General features: G+C 39.9%; 1 non-coding gene and 1 pseudogene across 1 annotated transcript; one reads left to right on the top strand and one right to left on the bottom strand.

Moving 5' to 3' along the window:
* Positions 1-808: 808 nt before the first annotated feature.
* LOC132634406 (small nucleolar RNA R71) lies at positions 809-915 on the top strand. The gene has a single exon (XR_009580134.1). It is a non-coding gene; the product is annotated as a small nucleolar RNA R71 (small nucleolar RNA).
* An 8973-nt stretch (positions 916-9888) lies between these two features.
* LOC132631409 (histone H2B.2-like) lies at positions 9889-11191 on the bottom strand (annotated as a pseudogene).
* Between the last annotated feature and the right edge of the window lie 3120 nt (positions 11192-14311).

The raw sequence follows: 14311 nt of genomic DNA, 5'->3' as shown, positions 1-14311 counted from the left end.
GGAAAGTTCTCTGAATTGTGCTTCAAGCTTCTGAATTGAGGCTGAATGAGATAGCTGAACCTGAGACATTCCCTTGATTGTGCTCTCTATTCTGTCTTGATTCATCAGCATTTTCTGCATCATACTCTTTAATTCAGCAGAGTCATTAGATGTGTTGCCAGCAGAGTTGCTAGCTGAATTATCTCTCCATTGTTGGGAATTGGATGCTTGCCCCCTAGGTGGAATGTAGGGGTTGGAGCTCTTGTTGCCATAATTATAGTTGTTGTAATTCCCTTGATTAGGATTGCCCTGTTCATTTCTTCCATAATTATTCCCTTGGAATTGTTGTTGAGGTTTTTGCCATGGGTGATTACCGGGACCTTGATAGTTTTGCCGTTGATAACCCCCTTGCGAGTTATTGACATAATTAGCATCCTCATATTGTGGCTACCCTTCTATGTAAGTTTCGTCAGCGACTTGGTACATTCCGGGCGCATGAGGTGGCATCTCGTCGACAACATTCACCCCTTTGGCTTCTTTCTCCATAAGCCTTTTCGATAATAAATCCACGGTGGTTTGCAATTGAGCGAATGCATGATCTCGCTCATGATTTTCTTTGGCCACCGCGGCAGCAGAGGGACTACCATATGATAGAACTTCGCTATCACTCGAATGCCATGCTTGATTGTGGGTAGTAATCTTGTCAAGCAACCTGGTGATGTTTACAAAGGATTTGTCCATGAAGCATCCCCCAGCTGCAGTATTGGCAGCTATTTGATTCATGGTATCTAGCCCCTTGTAGAACTTCTCGGTGAGGATTGCATCCGGAAATCCATGAGTCGGAGATTGAGCCAGATAATATTTGAAACGCTCCCATGCTGCATACAACTGTTCCCCCGGAAGTTGTTTGAACCCAAAGATCTTGTCCCGAAGCTCAGCCTTTTTGCTTGGTGAGAACCATTTTTTTAAAAATATATTGGCCAACTCGTTCCAGGTGTGAATAGTATTGCTGGGTAGCTTTTCATACCATTCCCTCGCTTGGCCAGCCAAGGAATATTTGAAAACCCGTAGTCGCAGTGCATCAACAGGAACAACACCTTGAGATTGTTGAGAACATACATGCACGAAATTCTTCAGGTGTCGAAGTGGACAGTCCTCCGAAAAATTTCGGAAATAGCCTTCAAGTTTCAATAGCTGATAGATAGAACTATCAATTTTGAAATTTGCATTTCCTGTTCTAGGCGGAACTACGGCTGAAGCATAATCAGCTTCGTCGATGAATTCCGCAAATACATTCTCATCCTCCTCTTCTTCTGGTGCAGGATGGTTCACTTGGATTCCCCCTTGGTTTCCTTGATTGCGATGGGCTCTTCCTGCCATGATCACCTGGTTCACTAAACAGCAAACGAGGTGTGATGGAATAGAAAAGGTTTTAAAGAATAGTACACAACAATTTGTAATTTCTAAACCGTATTCCCCGGCAACGGCGCCAAAATTTGATACGCTCAAATTACACCTATTAATGGCGTAAAGCGGACGTTGTCAAATATAGTAACCCAACAAGGTTGGGGTCGAATCCCACAGGGAATATGGAGAGAAAAGAGTACTAATCGTATGCGATACCAGTCTTTAAATGCTTTAATCCTATTCCGGATAGTTTGAATTGATTGTTGAATAATGTAATTGAATACTTTGACTTAAAATGTAATTAATGTGAGAGAGAGACTAAGGTTGTGTTCCCCAATTTGATTAGATATTATGCTTCTGGTTTCTAAGTGATATACTTCTAATGGTTGTTCTATGAATATGCACTTGGTCTCTTAAAGACTTCTTAATGTTTCCCAACAGTTAAGCAGTATTTCCTCTTTATGATTCTTCCGAATATAAAAGAGTTACAATCGAAGAGCGACCAATAATGCCAATTTAGACTTATTCGTATTCCTAAGTTAGTCTATTAAACGAGGGTTAACGCCTCGAGTCATTGTTATTCAATCTTACCAATATTGACTCTCTTTCCCAAGAAAAGTCAATATAATGGCTTCGGCTAATGCTTGCAATCATTATCCAACATTACAACTCAAAGATAGAATAAATAACAACAACCATTATGCATATATCAATGATAGAAACCCATTCACATAATACCCATCATGGGATTCACAACCTTAGAATTGAAATGAGCTACTCATAATGTTTCTTGACAGAAAAAGCTTAAAGATTAACATAATACACTTACAATACTAATACAAGATGGAATGAGAATGAAGTTGTTGCCTTAAATGCTCCAACCACTTCAAGATCAAAAACCTAGGGTTTGTGCCTCTAAAATAAAATCTGAATAATGATTTAAAACCCTACATTAAGTATTTATAGAGCCAAAAATCGCGCCAAGTTTCTGGACAAAAATGCCCTTACGCCGCATCGTTACGGACCGTAACCTGTGTTACGGTCCGTCCTTCAATTCGTCATTTGTCATCTTTGACGTTACGGCCACCATGTGACGGACAGTACCCTGTGTTACGGTCCGTCCTTCTGAAGCGTAAGTGGTGACAATTACTTGGCAACTCTCTAGAATTTTGGCTGATGTTACGGTGAAGTGTTACGGACCATAACATGAGTTACGGACCGTAACACTGAAGGTTTTATTGAAACTCTCTGGAAATTTAGCTCATGTTACGGTGACATGTTACGGACCGTAACATGAGTTACGGACCGTAACACTCCACCATAACACTGATGGTTTCAATGAAAACTTTCTGGAAATTTAGGCCCTGTTACGGTTCAAAGGTACGAACCGTAACATGAGTTACGGATCCTGTTACGGTCCGTAACATGAGTTACGGATCCTATTACGGTCCGTAACATGAGTTACGGACCGTCACTTAGCTCCAATTTGTCCGTTTTTCAGCATTACTTCTCATTTCCGATCCTTAGTTAATCAACCCTATAAAACACAAAAATAACATAAGAAACAATGTAAAAACACTTAAAATCAAGCAACATGTCTAGTTACAAAGGCATAAAATGTGCTAAAATTCACGGCACATCAAGTACCTGTAACAACATCTGCTCGAGCTTCTGTATCCTGACGGCCTTCCAATGCATACAAATGGTTTCGCCCCCCGCTTGTGTTTCCAGACCTAGCTTCTTTGTTCCCCTGCTGGGCCTGATTATTACGAGGGACTGCTGAATTTATGGATTGCATCACATTACCTCCAGTACCCTGTCTGGCTGATGGACAGTCTTTCTGAAAATGGCCCTTCTGACCACATCTAAAACAGGCATCTGTACCCACACGACAATTACCTAAGTGTCTCTTATTACACTTGCCGCACATCGGATAAGTATAAGTCGACTGACCCCCACTAGCCTGAGAGTACGAACTTGATGGCCTAACATTATGCTTCTTATCATTACGGAACTTGGGGAGTGGGGCACTTGCTGTGGACGAAGTAGGTACTGCTGACCTGTTCTTAAAGAATTTTCTGTTTCGGTTCCCGCTGAACTGTCCGGTAGACTTGACCATCTTGTTGAACTCCTTGTCTTTCTCTTTTTGTAAGGTTTCTTCCTCCTTTAGCCTTGTCTCATTGCCCTGTACAAAAGCAACCATCTTGGAAATAGTCATTGTCCCATTCTGTGCAACAATATTGGCTCCATCATACAAATGGGAATCAAGACCATTTCACTCTTACCCTCATATCCGGTAACACGTGTGGGGCATGCTTCGCCAGACTCACGAACTCCAAATAGTATTCTTGAACTGGCCTGCCATTTTGTTTGAGCTTCAGGAATTGTTCAGCCTTAGCCTCCATGAGCTCTAATGGCATAAAGTGGTCTAGGAATGCACTAGCAAATTCATCCCATGTAGCATCAGGTGCATTCTCACCTCGGGACAATTCCCAAGATTCATACCACGTGTTAGCAATGCTCTGTAGCTGATGAGCTCCAAAAGTAGCTACTTCGGTTTCGGTAACTGTCATAATCCTGAAGATCTTTTGGAGAGCATCAATGTAGTCCTGAGGGTCTTCATCTTTCTTCGTCCCCGTGAATACTGGGGGATTCATTATGAGAAAATCCTTTGTTTTAGGAGACTCTCCATTACCTCCTGAACTTGACCCAGATTCCTGACGTTGGGCCTGAGCTGCTACCAGCTGGGTGAGCATGTTGATATCACTCCTAACATCCCTGTCTGAAGCACTAGGAGGTGTAACGGTAGGGGCGGTTGGAGCTGTTGCCTGAGTCGGAATAGTATCTTCGTGAGCTACTTCAGCGGCAGCCCTTTGGCTGTGTTTTTCTTCTTGTAAGTTCTTTTGTAAGGCATTTTCTGAAAACACGTACATGCACGAATTAGGGAGCCATCCTAAAAATACTGCTCTAACTGCACGATCTAGAATATGAAAGAAATGAGACAATCCTGAATGCCTTGGTGGTCAACTGTTTATATGTGTGGGGCCCTCACATATATAAAAGAGATCCCACTGGACACTGTTTCATAGACTCCCTAAAGATCCTTGAACCTAGGCTTTGATACCAAGCTTTGTCACGCCCCGAACCATGGCCTGGACGTAACACGACACTCGGTGCCTGACTGCATGTGACCGAGCGAACCACATGGCTTGCTGAACTATCATGAGGCATACATGAGCGGAAATATAACGTGAATGCATGATGAGCCTTTATAAAACATGATAAGTCATAATACTTAATAAAATACTTGTTTAAACATGAGTGAGCCAAAATGGCTATACGACTCCAAATGTTTGACATGACATAACTGACTTGTCTAGTCTATGAAACCTCTATCATGAGTCTGACTGGAAAACATACTTACTGGGACAAGGCCCCCAACATACCTTTAAATGCAACATTAAATATAGAAATACAATGTCTAAACCCCGAATGAGATGGGGCTCACCAATACGCTGGTACGTACAAATCCTAATGATCAGAAGCCTCGTCCTGTAAATCCGTACCTGCATCGTGAAATACAGGCCCCCGGGAAATAAAAGGGGACGTCAGCACATTGAATGTACTAGTATGTAAAGCAACCGAAAGAAACAACATGGAACATGGAATAACATGATAAGAACTGAAACTGAAGACTTGGACATGAACATGAGCATGAGCATGAGTACATATATATATATATATATATATATATATATACATGAGTAAAACCTGATAAGTAGGGAGAGCATTTCCTAAACCGACACATAATATCACCACGTGGATACGTGGAGTCTTGTACCTCGCCGGACCAGCAGAGCCCCTATACCTTGCCAGGGTATAAGGTAGTAACGTACCTGACGGATCCATTCAGTGTGAAATTAAGGTATCGTCCTAACTAGGTGGAGCGATCCTTGTCCTATGGTGGCTACATAGTTTCAGGCTATCTGAGCCTTCTCGGTAATTCGTGCAACTCCCAAAAACATGAACATAATATAGTTGGCTAAGAAGCCCATGACTTTCGTGAATTTACTTGTACTTGTCTTGAAATCATGATTTCACGAAATAACTTGTAAACATGGTTTCATGAAATAGCTTGTAAACATGTTCTTGATTTATGAGTAATACAATAGTTCATAATCATATATTTGTAGTTGACTTGAAAACATGTTTATAACTTGCAAAATAAACTCATGCAGTTTCATATGAACATAATGAGAACACATGAGGAAGAATTCATGATTCATGGATTTAGCTAGGATTCCTAATATCAATAATGGAAGATTTTGAATACAATAACGAACATAGATACGAAATTCATGTACATACATACATAATTACGGGCTACCAATATGTTGGATTTAATGCCCTAGGATTTGAACTTCATAGATTTTACGAAACGGATCATGAGGAAGAACGTAGAGATTCCCACATGTGGATGGAAGTTCTACATACCTTAACCTCCCGCTTTTGAGCGTATCACAATGTCCTTCTAAGCATTTTATCAAACACTTAGTGGGCATGAAGCTCTATAACCCTCATTAATAGTGCTTTCTTCACCCAATCCTCATTCTATTACTTCTAGATAATTCTACAATCTCAATTAGATGTAATTAACATCATTCTTCATCACCCATATGAATACAACAATCCCAAGTCAACAATCCAACAACTCTAGCATAATTCATATAATTCTCTTTATCAAACTCAATTATTATTCTCTCAAGAATTCATCAATTCATAACTATAAATGATTTGGGAGTAGAAACATTACCTTTTATGAGTAGTCACCACGAAATCAACACCCCCAAGTTCGATCTTTAGCTTAGAATGACGGCAACAACTTGTACTACACTTTATCCTTCACGAGCTTTGGGATTCGGGGCCTTAAACTTGGTTGATTATCTACTTTCTCTCTCTAACTCTCCTCCCTCTCACTTTATCTCTCTAAAAATCTGAAAATCTGAGAAAAATGGGCTGCTAGGGTTAACATTTCCCTTATATACCAAGGGGAAATGGGTTTGACCCAACTTGAAAACGGGTTGGGACCTTTCTGTCTTAAAACCTCCATATATCCCTATTCCGATGTCACCTGTGAACCCACAACCTATGGTTGGAAAGGTATTTCAATTATCTACAACTTTCGTTCTTTGAGTTTTCCCAAATTCCCAAGTTATGATAGGGTTATGGCCTCCCGAAGTCAGGTGACCCGAAACGTAATTGCGGACCAAGATACGTCCCATGTTACGGTCCCGTAATACAAAGGACGGACCGTAACTTGGTATCGTACCTTGGTGAAAATTTTCAGTAAGGTTCTGGAAATTTTCCCTGTGTTACGGTCCACTGTTACGGTCCGTAACACGAAGTACAGCCCGTAACACGAAGGACGGACCGTATCTTGGTACCGTATCTTGGAGGAAAGTTCCAGTGAGGTTCTGGAAATTTTCTCTGTGTTACGGCTCACTGTTACGGCCCGTAACACGAGTTACGGTCCGTAACGTCACCGTAACGCAGACGAATTTTCCAGCGAACAGGCTTCAGTAAAATGGGCATAACTCTTTGCACAGATGTCCGTTTAATCCCCATAATATACCGTTGGAAAGCTATTTAATAGGTCTACAACTTTCATCAAGGAAGTTCTTCCATATTCGCAACGGATCAAGGAGTTATCGCTGCCCGAAATAGGCCTATCAACCATTTTCGCAAGCGCTCAAACCTTCAGCGTTTCCACTAGAAGTCTAATGATATGAGCATAAACTCAGTTCCAAGATGCGGGGTGTTACAATTACCCTTCAGGGTGTGGAGGTCATTTATGGGCTACAGGTTGATGGACGCCCATTGTATGTTGAGGAGCCTCCTGTGCTGCCGCCTTACCGGGATGAGTTGACTAGGCTCACCGGTTTCGCGGCTCTGGATGGTCATATTTCCAGCCAGAGTCGGCTTTTGTTGTCAGCCCTTTATGCTCACTTGCGCCTCACAGACATACAACATCCGATTGGAGAGGACACGCCTCAGGTTGATGTTGACTGACGTGCACGTCTATACCTACTCATTATATTCGGGGCCATCCTGTTCCCGAACACTTCTGGTTCGTATGTGAGCTTGAGGTATCTTCGGTATATCGACGATCTCGCCGAGAAGGATGTTATAGTTAGGGCGCTGCTGTGCTGGGCTACATGTATCGAGGATTCTGCCGATGTTCTATGGGCACGAGGGTAGAGGTCCCTACATTTTGCTCGCTCCTTCAGGTGATATGGAAGAAAATCGAGCAGATCATTATAATTTAGATACAAACATGATTTCTTAAGTGTTACTTAAAGACGTTGCCGAAACGCCAAGGTAACTTATCCTACCTAGTACATTATATGTCTTATATCAATTGAAAGATCCTTACTAAATGTTGTTTGTTTAAACTTGTGCAGGTTCCTCATCAAAGATTGTATTCGAAACGTTCAAACCGTATATGGTAAAACTATAAGCAACAGAATGGGATTTCTCAGGCGTAGACGCGCTTTTGAGATGGTCTTTGGAAATTGGCATACCTTTTTTCAATCGATGCCAAGGTATATGGCGGCTCTACAACATTTTAATCATGGTACTGTTGTAGAGTGGCGACTTATAGAGGGTAAAATCTTCAACTTCGTATTTTTTGGACATTCAAATCATGCATTAATGGTTTTGCTCACTGCCGACCAGTGATATCCATAGATGTTACGCATGTATATGGTGCCTAGGATATCAAGCTCCTAATTGCAATAGGAATGGATGCCAATGGGTCAATATTCCCTCTTGCTTTCGCAATTGCCGTTAACGAGAGCAACAACACATGGGGGATATTTTTGATCCATTTGAAAACTCACGTTATTAAGGATCGTACTGGCATATGCGTGTTGTCTGATGGTCATAAAGGCATATTGCACAATATGGATAATTTATCGGGGTGGCAGCCTCCCTTTGTTTACCATCGCTATGGCCTAAGGCACTTGAAGGAAAATTTGTAATCAAAGTTTCATAATGGCACTCTAAACAAATTGATGTGGAGGGCTGCGATGGAGCAACAACAACGAAAATGGGCTGCAAAAATGGATCTGATTAGGGCAGTGAGTGAACCTGCATACGTTTGGTTGATAAAGCTCGAAGTTGAAAAATGGACGCCTCATGTTGATGGAGGCAAAAAATGGGGCATGCTCACAACAAACAGCTCAGAGTCTTTCAATGGCTTGCTGAAATCTGCTCGGGGACTACCTGTCACCGCAATGGTGAGAATGACTTTCAAGCAGGTTGTGGAGCGATTTGTGGTTAGGACAAGGCGGGACATGGATGCCAAAGCCCTTCAAAAATATGGAGCATTATAGAAAAAAATGTAAGCATCACCAGATGACCGAGTATGACCCAATTCAACATGTGTATGAAGTTAGGACGGGTTATTACAACGGTAAGGGTGGAAACGTGTATACCGTTTATGAGGAAACAAGAACATGCACTTGTGGTAAGTGGCAAACGTACCACATGCCGTGTTCTCATGCTGTCAAGTGCTTCGAGAGAATGAGAAAAACGGTAACAAGTTATGTGACGGGGGAATACAAGGTCCACAGTTACCTTAGAGCATATTCCGGCCAACTCCACCCACTTGGTAATGAAGCTTATTGGCCAAACGAACCGTTTTCGATGGTTGCTAACAAGGATTACATCAGGAAATTGGGCATTAACTTACGGAGTCGTAGACCCAATCAAATGGATGTTAGTGAAAGAACTTACTCTCGCAAATGCTCTACATGTAAGCAATATGGCCATGACAAGCGTTCGTGTGGGCAACAAAGCCGTGGTGGTACAAGCACGTCTCGAAGTAATAAAGCCTATAGAACTTGAAGATTGTATTGTTATTGTAATTTATTATTGTATCGCTTTGAATTTGTATTGTAATTTAATGGAATGAATTATTTTCGAATTAGTATAAACCTCTCGTATTGGATGAAATATTATTAAATAAAATATTTATATTTGTACATTCAAATATAATAAAACACTTAAATCAAAACCGTATAAATATGACAAGTTTCAAAACTAACAAAACTTACTCCGGGGCACTTTAGAACCCCTAAAACGACGATCCAAACGTTTAGGTGGACTTGATGTAATGAGCCGACATTATTGTACGCAAAAAAAAGATATTAAGTTCTATATAAAATATTGATATTTCAAGGTTTTGAAACATGACTAATCTTTGCCCAAAGTATGGAAAAAACGTGATTTTGATAGGTTAAAAAAAAAAAGGCTTCCTTCATGCACGAATTTCGTGCGTGAAAGGCCAAACTTGTATTTTTGCAGTTTGGTCCTTTCACGCACTAATTTTAGTGCATGAAACCTATATATGTTCTTTATTTTTTTTTTATTTTTTTGTGTGTTAGTTTGGTTCAACTTTTTTTTTTCTACAAAAGTCGCGATTCTAAAAAAGGAACAAAATATCAGTTATCGACAGCTTGGACATTAGATGAAACATAGTGCCAGCAGTGTTGGTTTACACATGCTCAACTTACAAAAGAAGATGAATATTATTACATTTTGATAAAAGGAAGCTACTTTTTTTTCTTCACAAAAACACATTCTTTCATATTCATATCCATTCTTTTATCGCACAAGAACCAGCTGCAAATCTTACATTTTTTCCAACCCAACAAAAGCACTACCTTTACATTCCCAAAAATACCAACCCCACCCCAACACCCATCTAAGAACTAGTAAACTGAGAAACAGCCTTACTGCCTTCAGAAACAGCATGTGTAGCCAACACACCAGGCAACACAAGCCTAACAGCAGTCTGAATTTCCCTTAAAAGTAATAGGCTTGTTATTCTACCTAGCCAATCTTGAAGACTCCTGAGCAAGCTTCTCAAATATATCACTGATCAAACTGCTCATCAATGTAAGTCTCAACGCTCTTCTTAACCCTCTTCTTCTTCTTGTCAGCTTCTTTCTCCTCGATCTGTTGCGGCTAGTTTCTTCTCTGCTGGCTTTTTCTCTGCTTTTGGTGCCACTGAAAGTGATATTATGAATCATTAAAAGGGTTTTAGTAAAAAGAAAATAAAAGATTTCTAGCATGTGAATTGATGAGTTTGTAATGGCTGTATAGCACACAAGTACACATTAAGGAAAAAAAAAAGAAAAAAAAAAGGAACCACATCAGCCTATTGTCTACTTAGGAAATGTTGCTACTCCCGCCCGATCCCGCCCCGGCCCATCCCGAATCCCGACCCGGCCCACCCCGTTTCGTTGGGGAAAGAGGGGATGGGGATTGGAGCTTGGCGGGCTCAAACTCGAGATGGGCCTAGAGCTTGTCCCGTGTGACCCGACCCCGCTAGGCCCGCTCCAGTATCGACCCGCCCCGACCCCGGCCCATCCCGCCCCGGCCCATTACATTTTTAAAGGGTAAAATTAATTATGGGGTGAGGGAGGTTCGAACACATGACCTTAAACCCCCCACCCGCACTTTAACCAACTGGGCTACAATGCCTTTTGCTAAGCAAACTACATACAATAATAAAGTAGTTAACACAAGTTTTTTTTTTTTTTTTAATTCTGTTACAAAATAGTCGTTGCACAAACAGCCATTTGCAATTATAGCCGTTGGCAACGGCTATAATCCGTCACCTTGGCCCCCCAAACACTCCCCAAAATCCCCCTACCCCCTTAATATTTAATTTTAACCCCTAAGTTAGTATATTTACATTTTAACCCAATTTCCAACTATAAATACCTTCTCTTCTCATTTTTTTTCACAAAATTTCCTACCATCTCTCCAATCTCTCTCTCTCTCTCTCTCTCTCTCTATAATTCTAAATTGCAAACTAAATATTATTTTTTTATTTGTTCATTGCTTTCAAATATCGAAAATTGGGAGTGAAGTTAGCAACTAGATTGAGGATCATCGAGTAACGTTTCAATTTTCAACTTCAATTACACCTCGACGATACGTCGGCGTTTGGTACACTCGTTTCATCTTTTAATTTTGTTTACGTACTTAATTTTCTCAAGTTGAACCCTTTATTTACATAATTATAATGGAACGAGGTGGGCGTTTTACTGGTAGGGGTAGTAGGGGTAAGGGTATATGTTCTAGTAATCCTATTCCTAATTATGATGATTTCACTCACGTAGATGAAACTGATCTTTATAATATTAATGTTAATGCAAATGTGAAATCATTAAACCACGAGGTTTTATCTGCAGCTTTTCCAACTACTGAACTTGATGATGATTTAGAAAATGAATTAGAAGATAATCTAGATGACACACCCACTAGTACAGCTCCACCTCAGGCTCAGACACAGTCTCAAGTTGGAACTGGAACCCCTCCTATTCCCCCTAGTATGAGAAGAGGCCCAACACAACGAAAATTAAAATCACCTGCATGGGATTTTTTTGAAAGGGACATTCCTAATCAGGTAGCTATTTGTAAAATTTGCGGCGAACCTTATAAGTTTAAAAGTGGAAAAGGTCAAGGTGGGACAGGGGGTTTAATGAGACACGTGGAAAGAGAACATAAAGACAGGTATAACCAATACATGGCTAAAATTTCGGGTGTGCCTTCTGAGTCGGGACAGAGTTCACATAGTGTTCATAACCAAGTACAGGGTCGAATTAACCCAATGACAGGGGGAATTATAGGTCCGAAATATGATAAACACAAAGATCGGGAAAATTTAGCAAAATTAGTTGCTGTGGAGGGTTTGCCTTTTTCGTTTCCTTCCTCTCTTGGTTTTATTCATTATATTCGAGAAACATATAACCCTGCTTTTAATGGTTTTCCTAGATCAACTGTTAGAAGAGATGTTTTTAAATTTGCGCATGAATATCAACAATATTTACGTTATGCATTGTATCATTTAGAGGGTAAAGTGGCTATCACCTCTGACATAGGTCGTAGTACTAATGGTAACGATTATTTAACCGTTACATGTCATTGGATTGATCAAAATTGGTTTATGCAAAAACGTGTTATAGCATATAGATATATTGATGAAAGGCACACTGGAAATTTTATTTCAAGAAATATTCATGAAGTTAGTGAATATTATGCAATTAATGATAAAATTATGACTATTTCATTAGATAATGCTTCTAGTAATTCTAAAGCTATAGACACTTTAAAAACTCGATGGACTCCATCTTTTCCCCATATTTTTCATGTTAGATGTGCATGTCATATTTATAACTTAGTTGTAAAAGATGGCTTAAAACTTTTTAGTTGTATTCTTGATAAAGTACAATTTGCTATCAACTTTGTTTTTAAAGGTAATAAAATACAAAGACGTAAAGAGTTTAAAAAAACATGTGTGGATTGTGAATTACCTTTTAGGAGAATTCCAGAAGAAGTTGCAACTAGGTGGAATTCTTTGTATGAACAATTAGTTGTTGCTCACGAGTATAGAAGGCCTTTAACTTTAGTATTTAACGCCCATAATCAAAATCCTTCTGATATGCTTGTAGATGATGATTGGGAACAAATTTGGGAACTTATTGTATTCTTAGAGAAATTTTTTCTAGCTACTAAGGAATTTTCTGGTGTTTATTATCCAACGATTTCCTCTATGTTATTTTATATAGCTCTAATATCTTTGTTATTTAATGAATATAAGAAAAAACCAATTTACATCCAAGTTGTTACAAAAATGATTGAAAAATTTTAAAAATATTTTTTTCCTATTCCCACTATTTATTTTATTGATGCTGTATTAAATCCTACTATTAAAGTAGATGGTTGTAGTGCCCTTGTTGAAACAATTTATGAATGCCTAGAAATACCTGAAACAGAATTACCAACTAAGGAATATGTTATCGCTGGCATACAACCACAATGCAAAGCTATGTATATGTATTACCAAGAGGAAAGTGCAAATAATCAACCTGCTTCTGTACCTTCTTCTTCTGAAGTTCAACCTTATGAAAAACATGTTATTTCTACTTCAAGTATTCAAGGCCTTCGAAATAGAATGTATAGCAGTTCAAGTGCTTCACAAATTAGCGAGTTTGATGTTTATGTTTTGCAGGGTGTTGTGCCGTTCGAATCAATTACTGATGAAAATGGACGTGAAGACTTGCTGAAATACTGGAGGGAGAATCAAAAGACATTTTCGACTCTATCAAAGATGGCCCGAGATGTGTTGAATATTCAAGCGTCATCTACAGCTTCTGAAAGCACTTTTAGTGCTGGAAGATTTCAAATAGGAGAGCATAGACACTCATTGGCGGGAGATAGTTTGGAGATTGCAGTTTTATTTAGAGATTGGATTAGAGCGGAGCGTAGAAGGTGCGGTCAACCAGAGATCAACGAAGAAGATGACTACAATTACAACGCAATCTTATCCGAGGGAGCAGGAAGTGACGTTGAAGACTTTAACCAACAAATCCCAATTCCGACTGAAGATCCTCAAGAGATTGTCAGAAAATTAGAAAAAGTGTGGTTGCATATGTAATTTCTTTTAATGCCAATTCTACTTTGTGATTTGCAACTTTTGAACTACAAAACAAAGTTGCAATTTTGAAATTGTATTAGAAAAAAAAAACATATTTCTGATAAATAATAGAAAAAGGCTATTAGCCTTTGGGATGTTTTTGCACTGTCTTGTTCAATTATTTAAGTGTTCGAAAAAAAAAATTAAATGTCCAAGAAAAAGTTGAAAAAAATCCCCCCAAATCCCCCTTCCCGTCCCATCCCGTCCCCCCAAATCCCGTCCCCCCCGATAGTGGTATGTGGGACGGGATGGGACCACTTCCCATCCCCCTAATCCCGCCCCCCTCCGTCCCCCTAATCTCGATCCCGACCCACTCCACCATCCCCCCAAATCCCCGTCCCCTTAATCCCGTCCCGTCCCGTCCCATCCCGTCCC

The sequence above is a fragment of the Lycium barbarum genome, chromosome 3 (assembly GCF_019175385.1).
Source record: "Lycium barbarum isolate Lr01 chromosome 3, ASM1917538v2, whole genome shotgun sequence".
Lineage (NCBI taxonomy): Eukaryota > Viridiplantae > Streptophyta > Magnoliopsida > Solanales > Solanaceae > Lycium > Lycium barbarum.
The sequence above is the reverse complement of the archived record's forward strand: the minus strand, read 5'-3'. Positions and strand labels throughout refer to the sequence as shown.